The 13,067-nt window shown below is 40.9% G+C and overlaps 1 protein-coding gene across 2 annotated transcripts in view; it reads left to right on the forward strand.

Moving 5' to 3' along the window:
- Nucleotides 1-13,067, forward strand: part of LOC138259466 (uncharacterized) — a 221,520-nt gene that overhangs the window by 42,394 nt on the left and 166,059 nt on the right. The window lies entirely within an intron of this gene.

Consider the following 13,067-nt stretch of genomic DNA (forward strand, 5'->3'; position numbering starts at 1 on the left):
ATGAATAAACTGAACTGTTGTTAACCGGGGCTAAGACGTCTCACAAGAACCTAATCTGAATGCAACTGCAGAGATAGGTGCACAGTGTACCAATAAATCAAAACGGCGTATTACAGCCATAATACTTAACAAAAAGGAAACTGAACTAAAAAACACGAGGGCTATGAAAAAGAGACATCATTTCATAATAAATCCACACTGAATGACAATAACTAGGTAAATACAGAGTATTACCTTGTACCGAGAAACACTGTAATGTGGCGCCGTGTCAAAGACGCACGCCACTAAAGATCGACCAGCAACATTTAGATCCAAATAATAAAAACAGAAGGAACAAGGCATGGGGCTATTGATGAGTGCCATCTTATAATACTGCTCTACTGTTCAAGTCCATCAGAACGAATATATATTGCAGGAAAGATGGTAGGGACCAATGTCTAAATTAAAATAAAGATAGTGGGAACCAAAACCAAAGCTAAATAGAAATTAATCCAAGGTGCCACAAAGGCGCAGAACCAATTGGAAGAGGTAGTTACAACAGAAGTAACACACACGTACCGTAATGCCAAAAACAAATAACACACCTACACCAAGAAAATACAATTAAAGTGAGAAATGCCACCCTGGAGGTGTAAAATTAATGCCCAAGTCGAGCGTGCAAAAAGATGAAAAAGTAAAGTAGCACACCAAAAGTAAGTAAAGCTAACATGCACATGTGACATATATATCGTCATGTGTGCATGTGAGTACGAAAGCCCTTGACGAGCAGAAAAAGAGCAAGTAGATGATTACATATGGGCAATAATGACGTGCACAACTCAGCACAAACCAATAACTCTCATTAGTCGTTGAATCAAGACCATCGTGTAGCAGACATAAAAACATAGCCTGGACCGGCTAGAGGTGGTCTCGGCACTAGTCTAGAAAGATGTGCAGTTCCCGGTCCACATTGAGTCCATGATCCATCTCTCTCAGTTTTGTAATCCAGAACGCTTCCCTCCTGCATAGTGCCAGAGTTCTGTCTCCTCCTCTCTGGTTGTCCGATACCACATTGATAGCATGACATTTCAAATTTACCTGATCACACAATTTGTGAGATGTGTTGAAATGCACAGCAAGAGGGTAACTTTCATTGGGATTTCTAATGGCACCGATGTGTTCCTATATTCTCTCTTTCAGTGGTCTGATGCTACTCCCTATATAGATCTGTTGACATGTACAAATAATACATAAATAACAAACCTAGAATTAAAATTACTGAAAACCTTAACAGTGTGCACAGTAGATGTGTTATATTGAAACTGTTTCAACTTGTCGTGGGCGTAAGGACACATGTTACAATGACCACATTTAAAGAACCCCTGGGGTAAGGGTTTCCACCAGCTTGCCTTAGGTTGCGCTTTGATGTTTATGACACATTGTAATATCGTTCATCAGATAGCCAGGGACAGCTCACCTTCAGATTAAGATTTAGTATTAACTTCCACTTCCCTGTTAATCATGAAAATACAAAATCTAGTTCTTCATCAGAACATGACAGTTAGGGTCCAGAAATATAACCTTGTTCTTAGCATGTATTTCTTCGGACTAGTGCATTGCCAATTGATTCAGTGAAACCCCAGGGTTGTGGTGGTAAAAGTGAGAGGTGCTCCAGAAATACCAGCACCTCCTGATGATCGCTAGCGGAATCTCTGGAGGCGTTTTGCTGACCAGGCAAAATGACCAACAGTTAAATTTTCTACCGTTTATTCTGCACAAACACCTGGCAGTGGTGCAAAATATTTAGAAAATGGCTATCTGGTAATATTAATTGCAGACTTACTGCAATATATTAAGGACCCATTCTCTATTAAGACATGAATCTATGAAAGATCCAATCCTTGCTAGAGAAGAAATAAGGTTCTGTAGCGTTTGTGAGTGGGGACATTGAAAACATTTAAACTTTTTTCATCCAAAAAGTGAAAGTGCAAATTCATCATTTTTGTCAAAAAAAAGTGACAAAGTCCCATTCTGAGTGGGGATTATGAAAAAATATCAACTTTTTTTATCTAAAAAGTGAAAAAGTTCAAACATCATTTTTTTCAAAAAAGTGACACATTCTGAGTGGGTGCTTAGAAAAGATTTCAACTTTTTTCATCCGAAAAGTGAAAAAATCCAAATTCAATTTTTTTTTCCTCCAAAAAAGTGACAAATTCCCATTCTAAGTGGGTACTTGGAAGAACTTTTGACATTTTTTTTAAAAGTTTTTTTTTTTTTTTCTTAAGTCCTATCTCATTCTGGGATGGGATTTAGAAAATAATTAAACTTTTGTCTAAGTTGACATGCTTGCCGGTTCCCATGTCAGAATGAGACATTTTCACTTTTTGGATGAAAAGATCAACTTAGTGCAAATTTATAGTTTTCTTCCAAAAAGTGACAAAGTCCCTTTCTGAGGTGGGACTTAGAAAACGTTTCAACTTTTTTTCATCCAAAGAGTGAAAAGGTGCAAATTCATAGTTTTCTTCAAAAAGTGACAAAGTCCCATTCTGAGTGGGGACTTAGAAAACAAATCAACCTCTTTCATCCGAAAAGTAAAAAAGTGCAAATTCATCATTTTTGTAAAAAAAAAAAAAAGTGAAAGTCCCATTCTGAGTGGGGACTTAGAAAAAAAAAATCACATTTTTTCATCCAAAAAGTGAAAAAATGCATATTCATGATTTTTGTCAAAAAAGTGACAAAGTCCCATTCTGAGTGGGGATTTTAAAGAAATATAAACTTTTTTCATCTAAAAAGTGAAAAAGTTCAAACTCATCATTTTTTTAAAAAAAGTGACAAAGTTTCAGTTGTGAGTGGGGAATTGGAAAAATGTTCAACTTTATTCATCCAAAAAGTGAAAAAGCTCAAATTTATCGTTTTTTGTAAAACAGTGACAAAATCTCATTCTGAGTGGGGACTTAGAAAAAAATTCTGCTTTTTTCACCCCAAAAAGTGCAAATTCAGTTTGTTTCTCCAAAAAAATGACAAATTCCCATTCTGAGTGGGGACTTGGAAAAACTTTTTTCAAATGTTGATTTTTTTTTTTTCTAAGTCCCATCTCAATGTTAGATGGGATTTAGAAAATAATTCAACTTTTGTCTAAGTCGACATTCTTGCCGGTTCCCATGTCAGAATGGGACATTTTTACTTTTTGGTTGAAAAGATCAACTTAGTGAAAAAAAATCATAGTTTTCTTCAAAAAAGTGAAAAGGTCCCATTCAGAGTGGGGACTTGGAAAAAATTTCAACTTTTGTCGTCCAAAAAGTGAAAAATTGCAAATTCATAATTTTTGGCAAAACAAAGTCCCATTCTAAGTGGGGACTTAGAAAAAATATCAACATTTTTCATCCGAAAAGTGAAAAAGTTCAAATTCATTTTTTTTTCCAAAAAAGTGACAAAGTCCCATTCTGAGTCGGACAGAGAAAAAATGTAAACTTTTTTTCATGCAGTGATGAAACGGCATGAGTACTGAGGCACGACTACAAGGAGTTATGCACTTTGGCCTTCTTTATGCTGCTTTCTGGGCACAGTCTGGAGGATGGGTTGCATGAGAGGAAGTGTGAGGAGAGGATACTGTGGCAAGTGCTGCATTTTGATTACTGACCAAATGGGCACATATACCCCACTCACAGCATTGTGCTTTTCTAGCACTAGTGTTTCTGTTGGAGAGGAAGGTGCTGAATTCACTGGCTCCCTGTCAACAAATGCATCACCTTCAAGCTACTGACACACACTTACAAGGCACTGCACAACATCGGACCGGTCTATTTCAACCACTAACTGACTTTCCACACCCCTGCCAGACAACTCCGATCCTCCCAACTCCCCCTCGCTGCCATCCCCAGAATCAGGAGGAGCACAGCTGGAGGCAGATCCTTCTCATACCTCGCAGCTCAGCCCTGGAACAACCTCAGACAAGTCCCCTCGCTGAAGCAGTTCAGGAAGGATCTCAAGACCTGGCTCTTCGAATGATCAGCACGCCCACGACATCGCCTTAAGACCCCACGGGTGATAAGCCGCGCTATGCAAGTATTTGATTTATTGAAACCAAAGAGAACTGGAAATGAACAACAGAACCAGTGGGTAGAAGCCATGGTTTGTGGGTGTGCACAGTGGTGAAATCTCCCCCTTCAAGAAGGCCTTCCATTTACCCGTACTCCATAAACTGTGTCCCATTCATATCCATTCCCTCCCTTTTGTTGTGCACAATTCACTGATATCGCCTCTAATTGGCAACACACACGGCTCCCACTGTGGTGACATTATCAGAGTTCTCACACTATGTATTAGTCCTCGTTTGCATGAAGAAACAAGCATTCCACTAGATCTGAAGGCAACCCCACTGATTAGCAGAAAGCCTGTTGGCCGTCTATCCTCTGTAATTTTTTAATAAAAATGTTAGAGCCTCCAGTTAGAGTTTAAACCTGAATTTAATGTTAGTGAAAAAGGTTAGATAAGTGCAGGAGACGTGTGCAGAATACACACTGCCTGGTACTCCAGGCTCCACTTATAAGCACAATTATGTTGTTCTGTGACCAGTGATTAATAATTGTAATCTTACTGCGTTTTGCAGATGTATTTTAATTCCAACAATCTAAGCATCAGACCTCGGATGGTGTGCAGTTGGACCCTTTTTAGCGTCTTTGCAAGAGCTAATGTAATCAATGCTGGGCCAAGGCAGTTCAGAGATGGTTACACTATGCCAAATTGACGTTACATTATAACTTTGGTAATGTGGAAAAATAGTTCCATACTGCAACCAGTGCCAGCACATCTGTTGGCAGCAGAAGCAGTTTTACCAGCCCTGGCAGCGGTTTTCTACTAGAGACTGCTGTCCCTAAATCGTTATTAATATACATTTCAACCACTCGGGGAACTCTCCCATATCCTCACACTCACAAAACTAACCTTTCCGTTTCGATGACCCGAATCAGGAAAACAGCATATTTATCAACATTTTTTGTTCTTCCTCAGCCAGATGCTATTGACACATAAATGTGGACACCTTCCTCCTCGTTTCATTTCCCTAACCCATCTTACCCTGCATCCCAACTCTCAGAAAAGCCATCAGTTTATCACAGTCACATTTGTTTTCCTATAACTGGTCATATTTTTCTCTTTAAGAACAATGTATTAAGGGCAACAGCTACTTTGTCAACAATTGATAAAATTAGAATAGATACATTCAGACAGTAAAGCAAATACTGGAAGCATCTAATTGGTTTCCAATCCAAGGAGCAGCTCTAAGGAAGGAAGGAGAAAGCACCGTATTTGGCCGGCCTAGTTGCCATTTTAACTGCATCATGAAGGAACAGGTCAAGCCGGTAAAATTAATGTTGGAGCAGGAGTGCAAGGCCTACAAAAACTCAGGGCCCATTGTCCTCCCAGTGGGATGCCCTGTTTGGGAGGTGTGAACAGTGAATACACAATGGGCGTTCCCAAACCACACTTCTATTTTAGAACTGCAGTGTGCATCAACCTTCCCCATCTCATTTTGAGATTTTCAATCAAAATAAAGAAACCATTCCAGGATTCTTTTCCCGGTAGCGAGTACACCTTTATGAAAGGGGTAGTAAGATCCTCTGTTGTCTGAATTGAATTGGAGTGATTTGTTTTAAATTGTTTATGTTCATTTTAATGATGTTATCCAAAATATTTTCGGTTTGTGGTTTCACTTTAGTAATTTGCCCACAAAAAGTCACCGTTTTTTCTATTGTTTTTTTGGTGTCAATAAATCAACAATCTCTTTATATTCAGTCCTCCAGGGGATATGTAGATGTTAATATCTGCGTCTATACATCTAAAAGGCAAACAATACAGCAAACAAATTTAGCATATAGCTCTTCTGCGTTCAGTCAAACGTTTCTGTCCAAGCTACTTGCATTTTATAGATTTTCTCAGATACATTCTGTCAAAAAGGTTTGTGCTTTTTCCATAGCTGCACATTTGCGATGCCCATTATGAAGGTCTGCACCTATAGTGCACTTTCACATCTTCATTTTTTGCTTTTATTACTGAAATGACAACTTTTTCCATTTGATGAAGCATATCACTGAGGTGGTAGTCCTCATCTTCAGAGTTGGATATTCGCTGCTCTGCTCTGCTTCGTCTAGTGTTTTAATTAAAGTGGCATACAGTTGCCATTATCAAAGTGTGAAAGAAAATGCTTCCTTCGTTTGGGTTTTGATATAGAAAATGACTTACTGTTATGATGGGATGCTGGTATTAGTAAACTTACCAATTAATATATTGAAGAAAAGGAATTTAAGAAAAAAATTATAAACTCGTGGCACATATCGGCTGAAAACCAATATACGAAGTTCTTTTCAAATTTTAGGCCACGTCAAACAAAGACTTCTTGACGTGTATTTTTTTTAAAAGAAAACATAACCTTTACTGTTCATCTTTCAAACCAACATGTTGTAATGTACTTAATTTCTCCATCCATATTACTTCTAGTTGTCGAGCTGTGGTTGTCCTTTTATTGCATCGCATATTGGGTTGATTCTGCTTGCATACCTGGTGCCCTAGTTGGAAAATCCGGTGCTTGTATTCAAAACAGTGACTAACAAGGCTAGATTTGAAATTTGCTGTGCTGATGGTGGACTTCTGCCTGCTTACACTTAACTTGAATTTTCATTAGGGTTGTCCCACATAGCTCTTAGTGCACTGGCCCTTGTTTAAATAGGCTACGTTTTAGAATTGCACATATAGGTGGTCATTCCGACCTCGGCGGTCTTTTCAATAGACCGCCGAGGGACCGCAGTACGGAAGACCACCAGTGCTGGCGGTCTTCCGCACGGGCCATTATGACCGTTGGCAGCGCTCCGCCCGTTTCCGGACGAAGAGCCGCCAACAGCCATACTGGCGGCAGGCGGGGAAGTGGAGGTAGCTCCACCTCCACGCCAACAGAACACCGCCCAGCGAATCACGACCTGTGATTCGCTGTGGCGGTGTTCTGTTGGCGTGTCGGCGGAGCTGCCCCCATGGGTCCCGTTCCCTCCTGGAGGATCACCGGAACAGGTAAGGTGATCGTCCGTTAGGGAAGGGGGGTGGGGGGGTGTTGTGAGTTGTGTGCGTGCATGGGGGTGTGCGTGTGTGTATGTTGAGGGGGCGTGTGAGTGCGTGCATGAATGCGGGGGGTGTGTGTATGTGCATGAGTGCGTGCATGAATGCGTGCGTGTATGTGTGTGTATATGTTGGGGATCGGGTTGGGGAGGGGGGTCCTGCAACCTTTTGGGGGTGGCAGGGGTGGTGGGGGGGGGTAGGGGAGGGAGTCGGGGTGGGGGTTGGGGGTGGGGGAGACCCCTATCAGTGCCAGGGAAGGGATTCCCTGGCACTGATAGTGCTTACCGCCATGGATTTCATGGCGGTCCCAAACCGCATGAAATCCATGGCGGTAAGCCGGGTGTCAGGCGGGTTGGAATACCGCCGGCGGTATGTGACGACTGCCGGGCTGGAGACCCAGGTCTCCAGCCCGGCGGTCGGAACGGTGAAGCGGCGGCTGGCCATGGCGGTAACCGCCATGGTCAGAATACATGAAAAGAGACCGCCAGCCTGTTGGCGGTCTTACCGCCGCTTCACCGCCGACCGCCACGGTAGGAATGACCACCATAGTATCCTAATTAAGTATGCCCCCGTTTTTGGAGGGCATATATGAGGTCCCTTCAAGGTTCCATTGCTATGTACCTATTGACGACAGGGATAGGTACTTTGGATATTTTCCATTCTGATATCTGCTTCGAAAATGTATTTTCGTAGGTTTCATTGCTGCAATAGTGTGTAGAGCACTAACATGTTATGTTTTTCTTAAAGTATCTCCTCTGGTAGGGAGCAGAAGGCTCCAGTACAGAGAGCAGCTGAATCCGGGAGACAGCCCGGGTAAACTGGAGTCTTGTGAGTTCCCATGTCCCATTAGCTAAAACATATCCAGGCTGAAGACTGATGTTCTCTCTACCGTCACTTTCTGTCAGTGTGCATAACTCCAAAGTCCAGCTGGGAGCTCTGTCTCATGCTCCTGATTGTACCCCTGGCGCACAAAGCTTGCTCTGTTTGCACTTTCTGAATCCTGCTATGATTTTTTTTAGTAGCGAGTGCAAAGCGCTCAGTCCCGTGATGTAATCTCTCTTTGGGCTTCTAACCAAGCCCATGTCATGTCAGTCTCTTACATTGGTTTGTGGGCTTGCCTTTTAAAATCCACTTGCTTTCATTTGTGAAAGGCATGCATGCGTCATGCCTTTTCCGGTGTTTAGCACTCCTCGAGCGCACCAACCAACTACTGGAAACATGTGAGGCTCCATATTTTCTATATGGTTTCTGGTCTACTTTTTCTCTTTATTGAGAAGCGCAGTCGTGCTGTGTTTTTTTTCTTCTTCTTTTTCTATTTAATGTGGCAAGAAAAGTCCAGTTAGGAGTTTACAACATGAATAGCTCTAACTCGGGAAAATGCGAGACCTGTTGCGTTGCAAATGCTTGTTTCATTTTGAATTGAATTACCTTGGTTTACAGGCAGGCCCGCTGGAATTGATTGGCACTTGAAGACCGATGTATGTAGCTTTGTTGACTAAATTATACAAAAGGGAAAATCAAATTATGTGGCTGGTCATGCAATTGAATGCCACAATGTGGGACATTTTCTTTCATAGTTATTCAGCTATTTTGACTTTTTAACACAAATTGTTGCAAACCTATCTCAATACCACACCATGCATCGGTTAGTTAAGAAGTATGACTACTCTTTCAGAAGATCTACTCTTTCAGAAGATCCTATTCGGAATTGTATTCACCGATGTCTTGCACAAAAGCAAAGTCTGCCTTTGAATTAAAGCAGTCTTTATTACCGCCCAGAATAAAATAATTACTGTAAAAGTTACACAGCGTTGCAGAAAATAAGCGTACAAATACACGCTACTTGTAAAAGGAGTAACTCATTTATTCTGCGCATCTCAGTTATGTTCTAAAATGGCTCCTCAATTCAGATTTACCCTGTAGTTACACTTTAGGTTATCTGAAAGCATCTTTTCCCCCATTATGTGAAGGTGTAGTACATTTTATGTGCATTTTGTACGTGGTTTACCAGGAGCAGCTTTAGGATTTGACACCTCATACCTTAAAGAGAGCTACAGCATGTTTGGGATTCTTCTAATTTCCCACCGTCTTCTTGAAGTAACCCGATTTGAGGACAGTGATATAATCCCGAATTTGTGTGAATAATGAATCAAATTTTTCACGTCAAAAGAATCAGCCATTCCACCCTGTTTAAGGTAACTATTTTTTCCTGCTAAAGAAATTAGCCCAGTCATCACTTGGCAAAGTTATCACAGTCTGGTCATAATTATCACGTCTTTAAATTCCTGAACACCAAAATCAAGCAATGAAGTCCAACTAGATGACCTTCCAGAAGTTTTAAGCCCAGTGTTGCACCCACCTTAATAGCTTTTGATCCATTCTAACAAAAAACACTTTTTTGTTAATCCTGCAGATTATGGTGCAGAAGGTGGATTGTGCAGAAAATGTGACAAATTCATATTTTTGCAGAGAAGGCAGCACTTTCAACCAGCCAAAGGGCAGAAAAAGCGCTAGTCATACACAAATGGTAATAAACAACGGAAACAGTTGTCACATGACTATACTGAAGCCAAACCAGGCCGTCTTCAGCAGTTGTTGAAGCCCCCAAAGATCGACGCTTTTTTTTTAAGATGTTGATTTAGTTTTTAGATTGGTGGTCAAGTTTATCAAAGCCGGTATTGTCCGTCTAGCGCTTGCTATTCAGTTCCCACTTGCTGTGCATCTATTCCAAATTCTCCCCATAACCCACACAACATTCTTGTTGCAGAAACTTGAATGCCGCTCTTTCATGGTGTTCAGTAGCTAGGGTACAGACGTATCAAACCCTCGCTCACAGCGACTTGTTTATCATCATTCTGCTTACAAGACAAAACTTTCATTTGTTGTTCCCCCATCACAACCATTTTTTTGACCTTTGGGTATATTCTGAGAGACTGAGATGTGTCTGCCACTCTGTGGTGTCCATCAGCTACTGTGCAAGGATACCTAATGACTTCACTTGAAACAGCTTGCTTATTATCCTGCTTACAGAGCAACATTTTCAATTATGATGTGTTTCCCAATCTCCCCTCCAACTGAATTTGCCTATCCCACATTTCTGAGCTTCAAGCATATTTTAAGACACTTAAAGGTATTAAAAAAAAAAAAAAAAAAAAAAATTGAGGGGTATCGTTATTGTGCTTTGATATTGCCACAACCTCACAGGGAAGTCCAGTGAGCAGCTAGGGCATTAAATGGAACCGAAAAGCCATAATTGATTGCCAAAGCCTACTACTTCTGCAATGGTATCACCAAATAAAAGGATAGTGGAAGTGGCACTGAATGCCCATGTACCCCGATAACAACACAGAAAGTAAAACCATTTGACTTCTGAACCAAGAATGCAGTTTATTGTACTTTATACACAATTGGCTACCGCATGTCGATGGGCAGTGATTGTTTAAGCGCAAACAACCACCTAATTACTAAAAAAAAAAAAAAAAAAAAAAAGTACCGGGAAAACTATTAGGTTTCACCTTGTAGACCTATTGGCTGTACCAATGTTTTTTTTGCCAACGCTGTGCAATATCAATAAAAAGCAGTATCAACAAAAAGCAAATAATTTTTAACAATGCAGTGCAGCATTGGCAAAAAAGGGAAAAACTGGTGTAGTCATGTGGCTGCATTTGCTGCAATGTCATGTATACGCACGTGTACATGCTTTGCCAAGCAGGCGCATTTCCACTGTTTACAACAAATGTAATTTTCTTTTTTTTTTGGATTGGATGATCTAATATGCTGATTGCCGCTTAAAATGGTAAATAAGGAAAAATTAAATGTGTAAAGACACTTTATTTTATAGGGGAGCACACAGCACCAAATGGCCGCTGCTAGTCCCTCCTAAGTAAATAAAAAAAGAAAAATAAGTTTTAAAAAAATGCCCCCAAGTGGTGGGAAAGTTAACAGAGGAGTAGGTGCGTTGGGGAACATACAATAAAAATTAAGCCAATTGGTAGGAAGAAGCTAAAAGCAGCACATGAAGCAGCGAGCACATCTGAGGAGTAGGGGAGTTTGGTAGGGGGCGAAGCACACGAGGGAGAGAGTTAGAAAACACATGCACTCTCATGGAGTACTTAACCAAAAGTAAAAAAAATAGTTCCCAAAAAGTAAGAAGTGGGAGGATACAAGTTAGTCAAAAGGATGATAAAGAGTACACGTTCCAGGGGATGGCCATGCACAAGAAGAGGAATGCAAACCACAGAATAAGAAGCAAGCAAATGAGTGACAAAGTCATCCAGTGGTAAGCAATGTGCAGCCCGTAAGCCTGTTGTAAGTTATTGGTAAGCCCACAAAAGTTATTTTGCAACCAGACAACTTGAACTGTCTGGGAGGTGAAATCTAACAAAGGGAATTCTTACTTTCTAAATAGCTCAGTAGTAACATTGGTTAAATTAGTGGTTGCAAAGTAGTCCATAGTAGATACATGGTTGCTAAGCAGCAACTGGAGGCATCAATTCCTGTTGCTATCCGCAAAGAAGGCATGTAGTTCAATCGATTTTTAGACTATTTTTAAAACTGATATAGTGGGGTGGAGCTACCTTGGCTCACGATTGGCTACTCGTTCTGTGGGTTCTTGTGATGCTTCATGTCTGGGACCCAGTGTGGCCCCTGAGGTAACAGGAGAAGTTTGGGACCTTGGGTGCTGGATTGATGGGACCTCAGTGGGCTGTGGAGTGGTAAGTTCCAGGCAGTGCCTGGAAATAAAACTGGAGACAGGAGTGGCGCCCCTCAACTCGCAGAGACGGAGGATAAGTTGGCAGAAGGGTCAGTGCTCCACCTTCTTGAGAGTATCCTGGAATAGTGCCAAATCCAACCCATGGCACTGGAGTATCTGCCGGGAGATATTACTTATAGTTCATACAGGAGATCTGGCATCAAACTGCTTTTGGCAATTGCTTTCAGCGCATTCCTGTGTGTGGCAGCAGACAAATATGGCGAGTCAGGCCTAGGCGGCACTGGGTTCAGGGTAAATTCCCTCCATAAAATGGTGCTACTAGCATAGTTCAACTGGAAATAAGCAAATTTCCTTGGAAAAAAATATGGTACAGCATTCTACACTCCCTGAATGGCTGTGTTGTTGGTGTGCTGTCCAGTAGGAACATTTTTACATACATTTTGCCGAATGTTCCAATTTACAAGCTCCTTTAGTTGCACATTTTGCATAGCAATGGAGTATCTTGACCTGGATACCTCAAGGAGGTATAACTCCTGGGCAAATGGTTTCCGCTGGCAATGCCATCAGAGGCTTCATCAGCAGCAACCTAGTCTGTTCTGAAAATCTAACTCGCCACTTAATATGATACCTGGGATGAGCATGCCTTGAGGAGTATTTGTGAAGGGTGTTTGGTGGCTATATTAGTATATCTTCCAAAAGAAGATCCAATCAGGAAATACGAGTTTGTTTCTTTAAACAAGAGACCATTACAATTTTTGTTGTTGTTGATATTTTTAATGTATTTTAATGTTTGATTTATTGCAAAACGTATTATGGTATTAAAAAAGCTTCTCAGCTGCATTGACTAATTGTTTCATTCGGTTTACAGACACCTTGGTGAACACAACATTCAAGATATGAATTAGTTTTGTCAATTCTGTTTTTTATTTTGCCCAGGAATCACTAAACGCATTTACCATAGCAAATCACATGGTTTTACGCTTGATCCAATTCTGCAATCATGACACGTTTGGTAGAATTCAGGCCTGGTGTTTTTTTGGGGGAAATACCCATGTAACGTGTAGGACTTTGAATATGAAATTTCACTTTTGGGACTTCTGATTATAACGTTCCTCCTTAGGTCACCTTCCACAAAGTGTGAAACAATCAATCCTAGATGTTTGTGTAGATGTTTAGTAACATTCGAGAGTTGTCAAATACAGCCATGTTCGTAGCAGTCAGTAGCCTAACCAAGCAGCTTTAATGACGAATGTAGTGCATAATAGTTGTA

This window comes from Pleurodeles waltl, chromosome 9 (assembly GCF_031143425.1).
Source record: "Pleurodeles waltl isolate 20211129_DDA chromosome 9, aPleWal1.hap1.20221129, whole genome shotgun sequence".
Lineage (NCBI taxonomy): Eukaryota > Metazoa > Chordata > Amphibia > Caudata > Salamandridae > Pleurodeles > Pleurodeles waltl.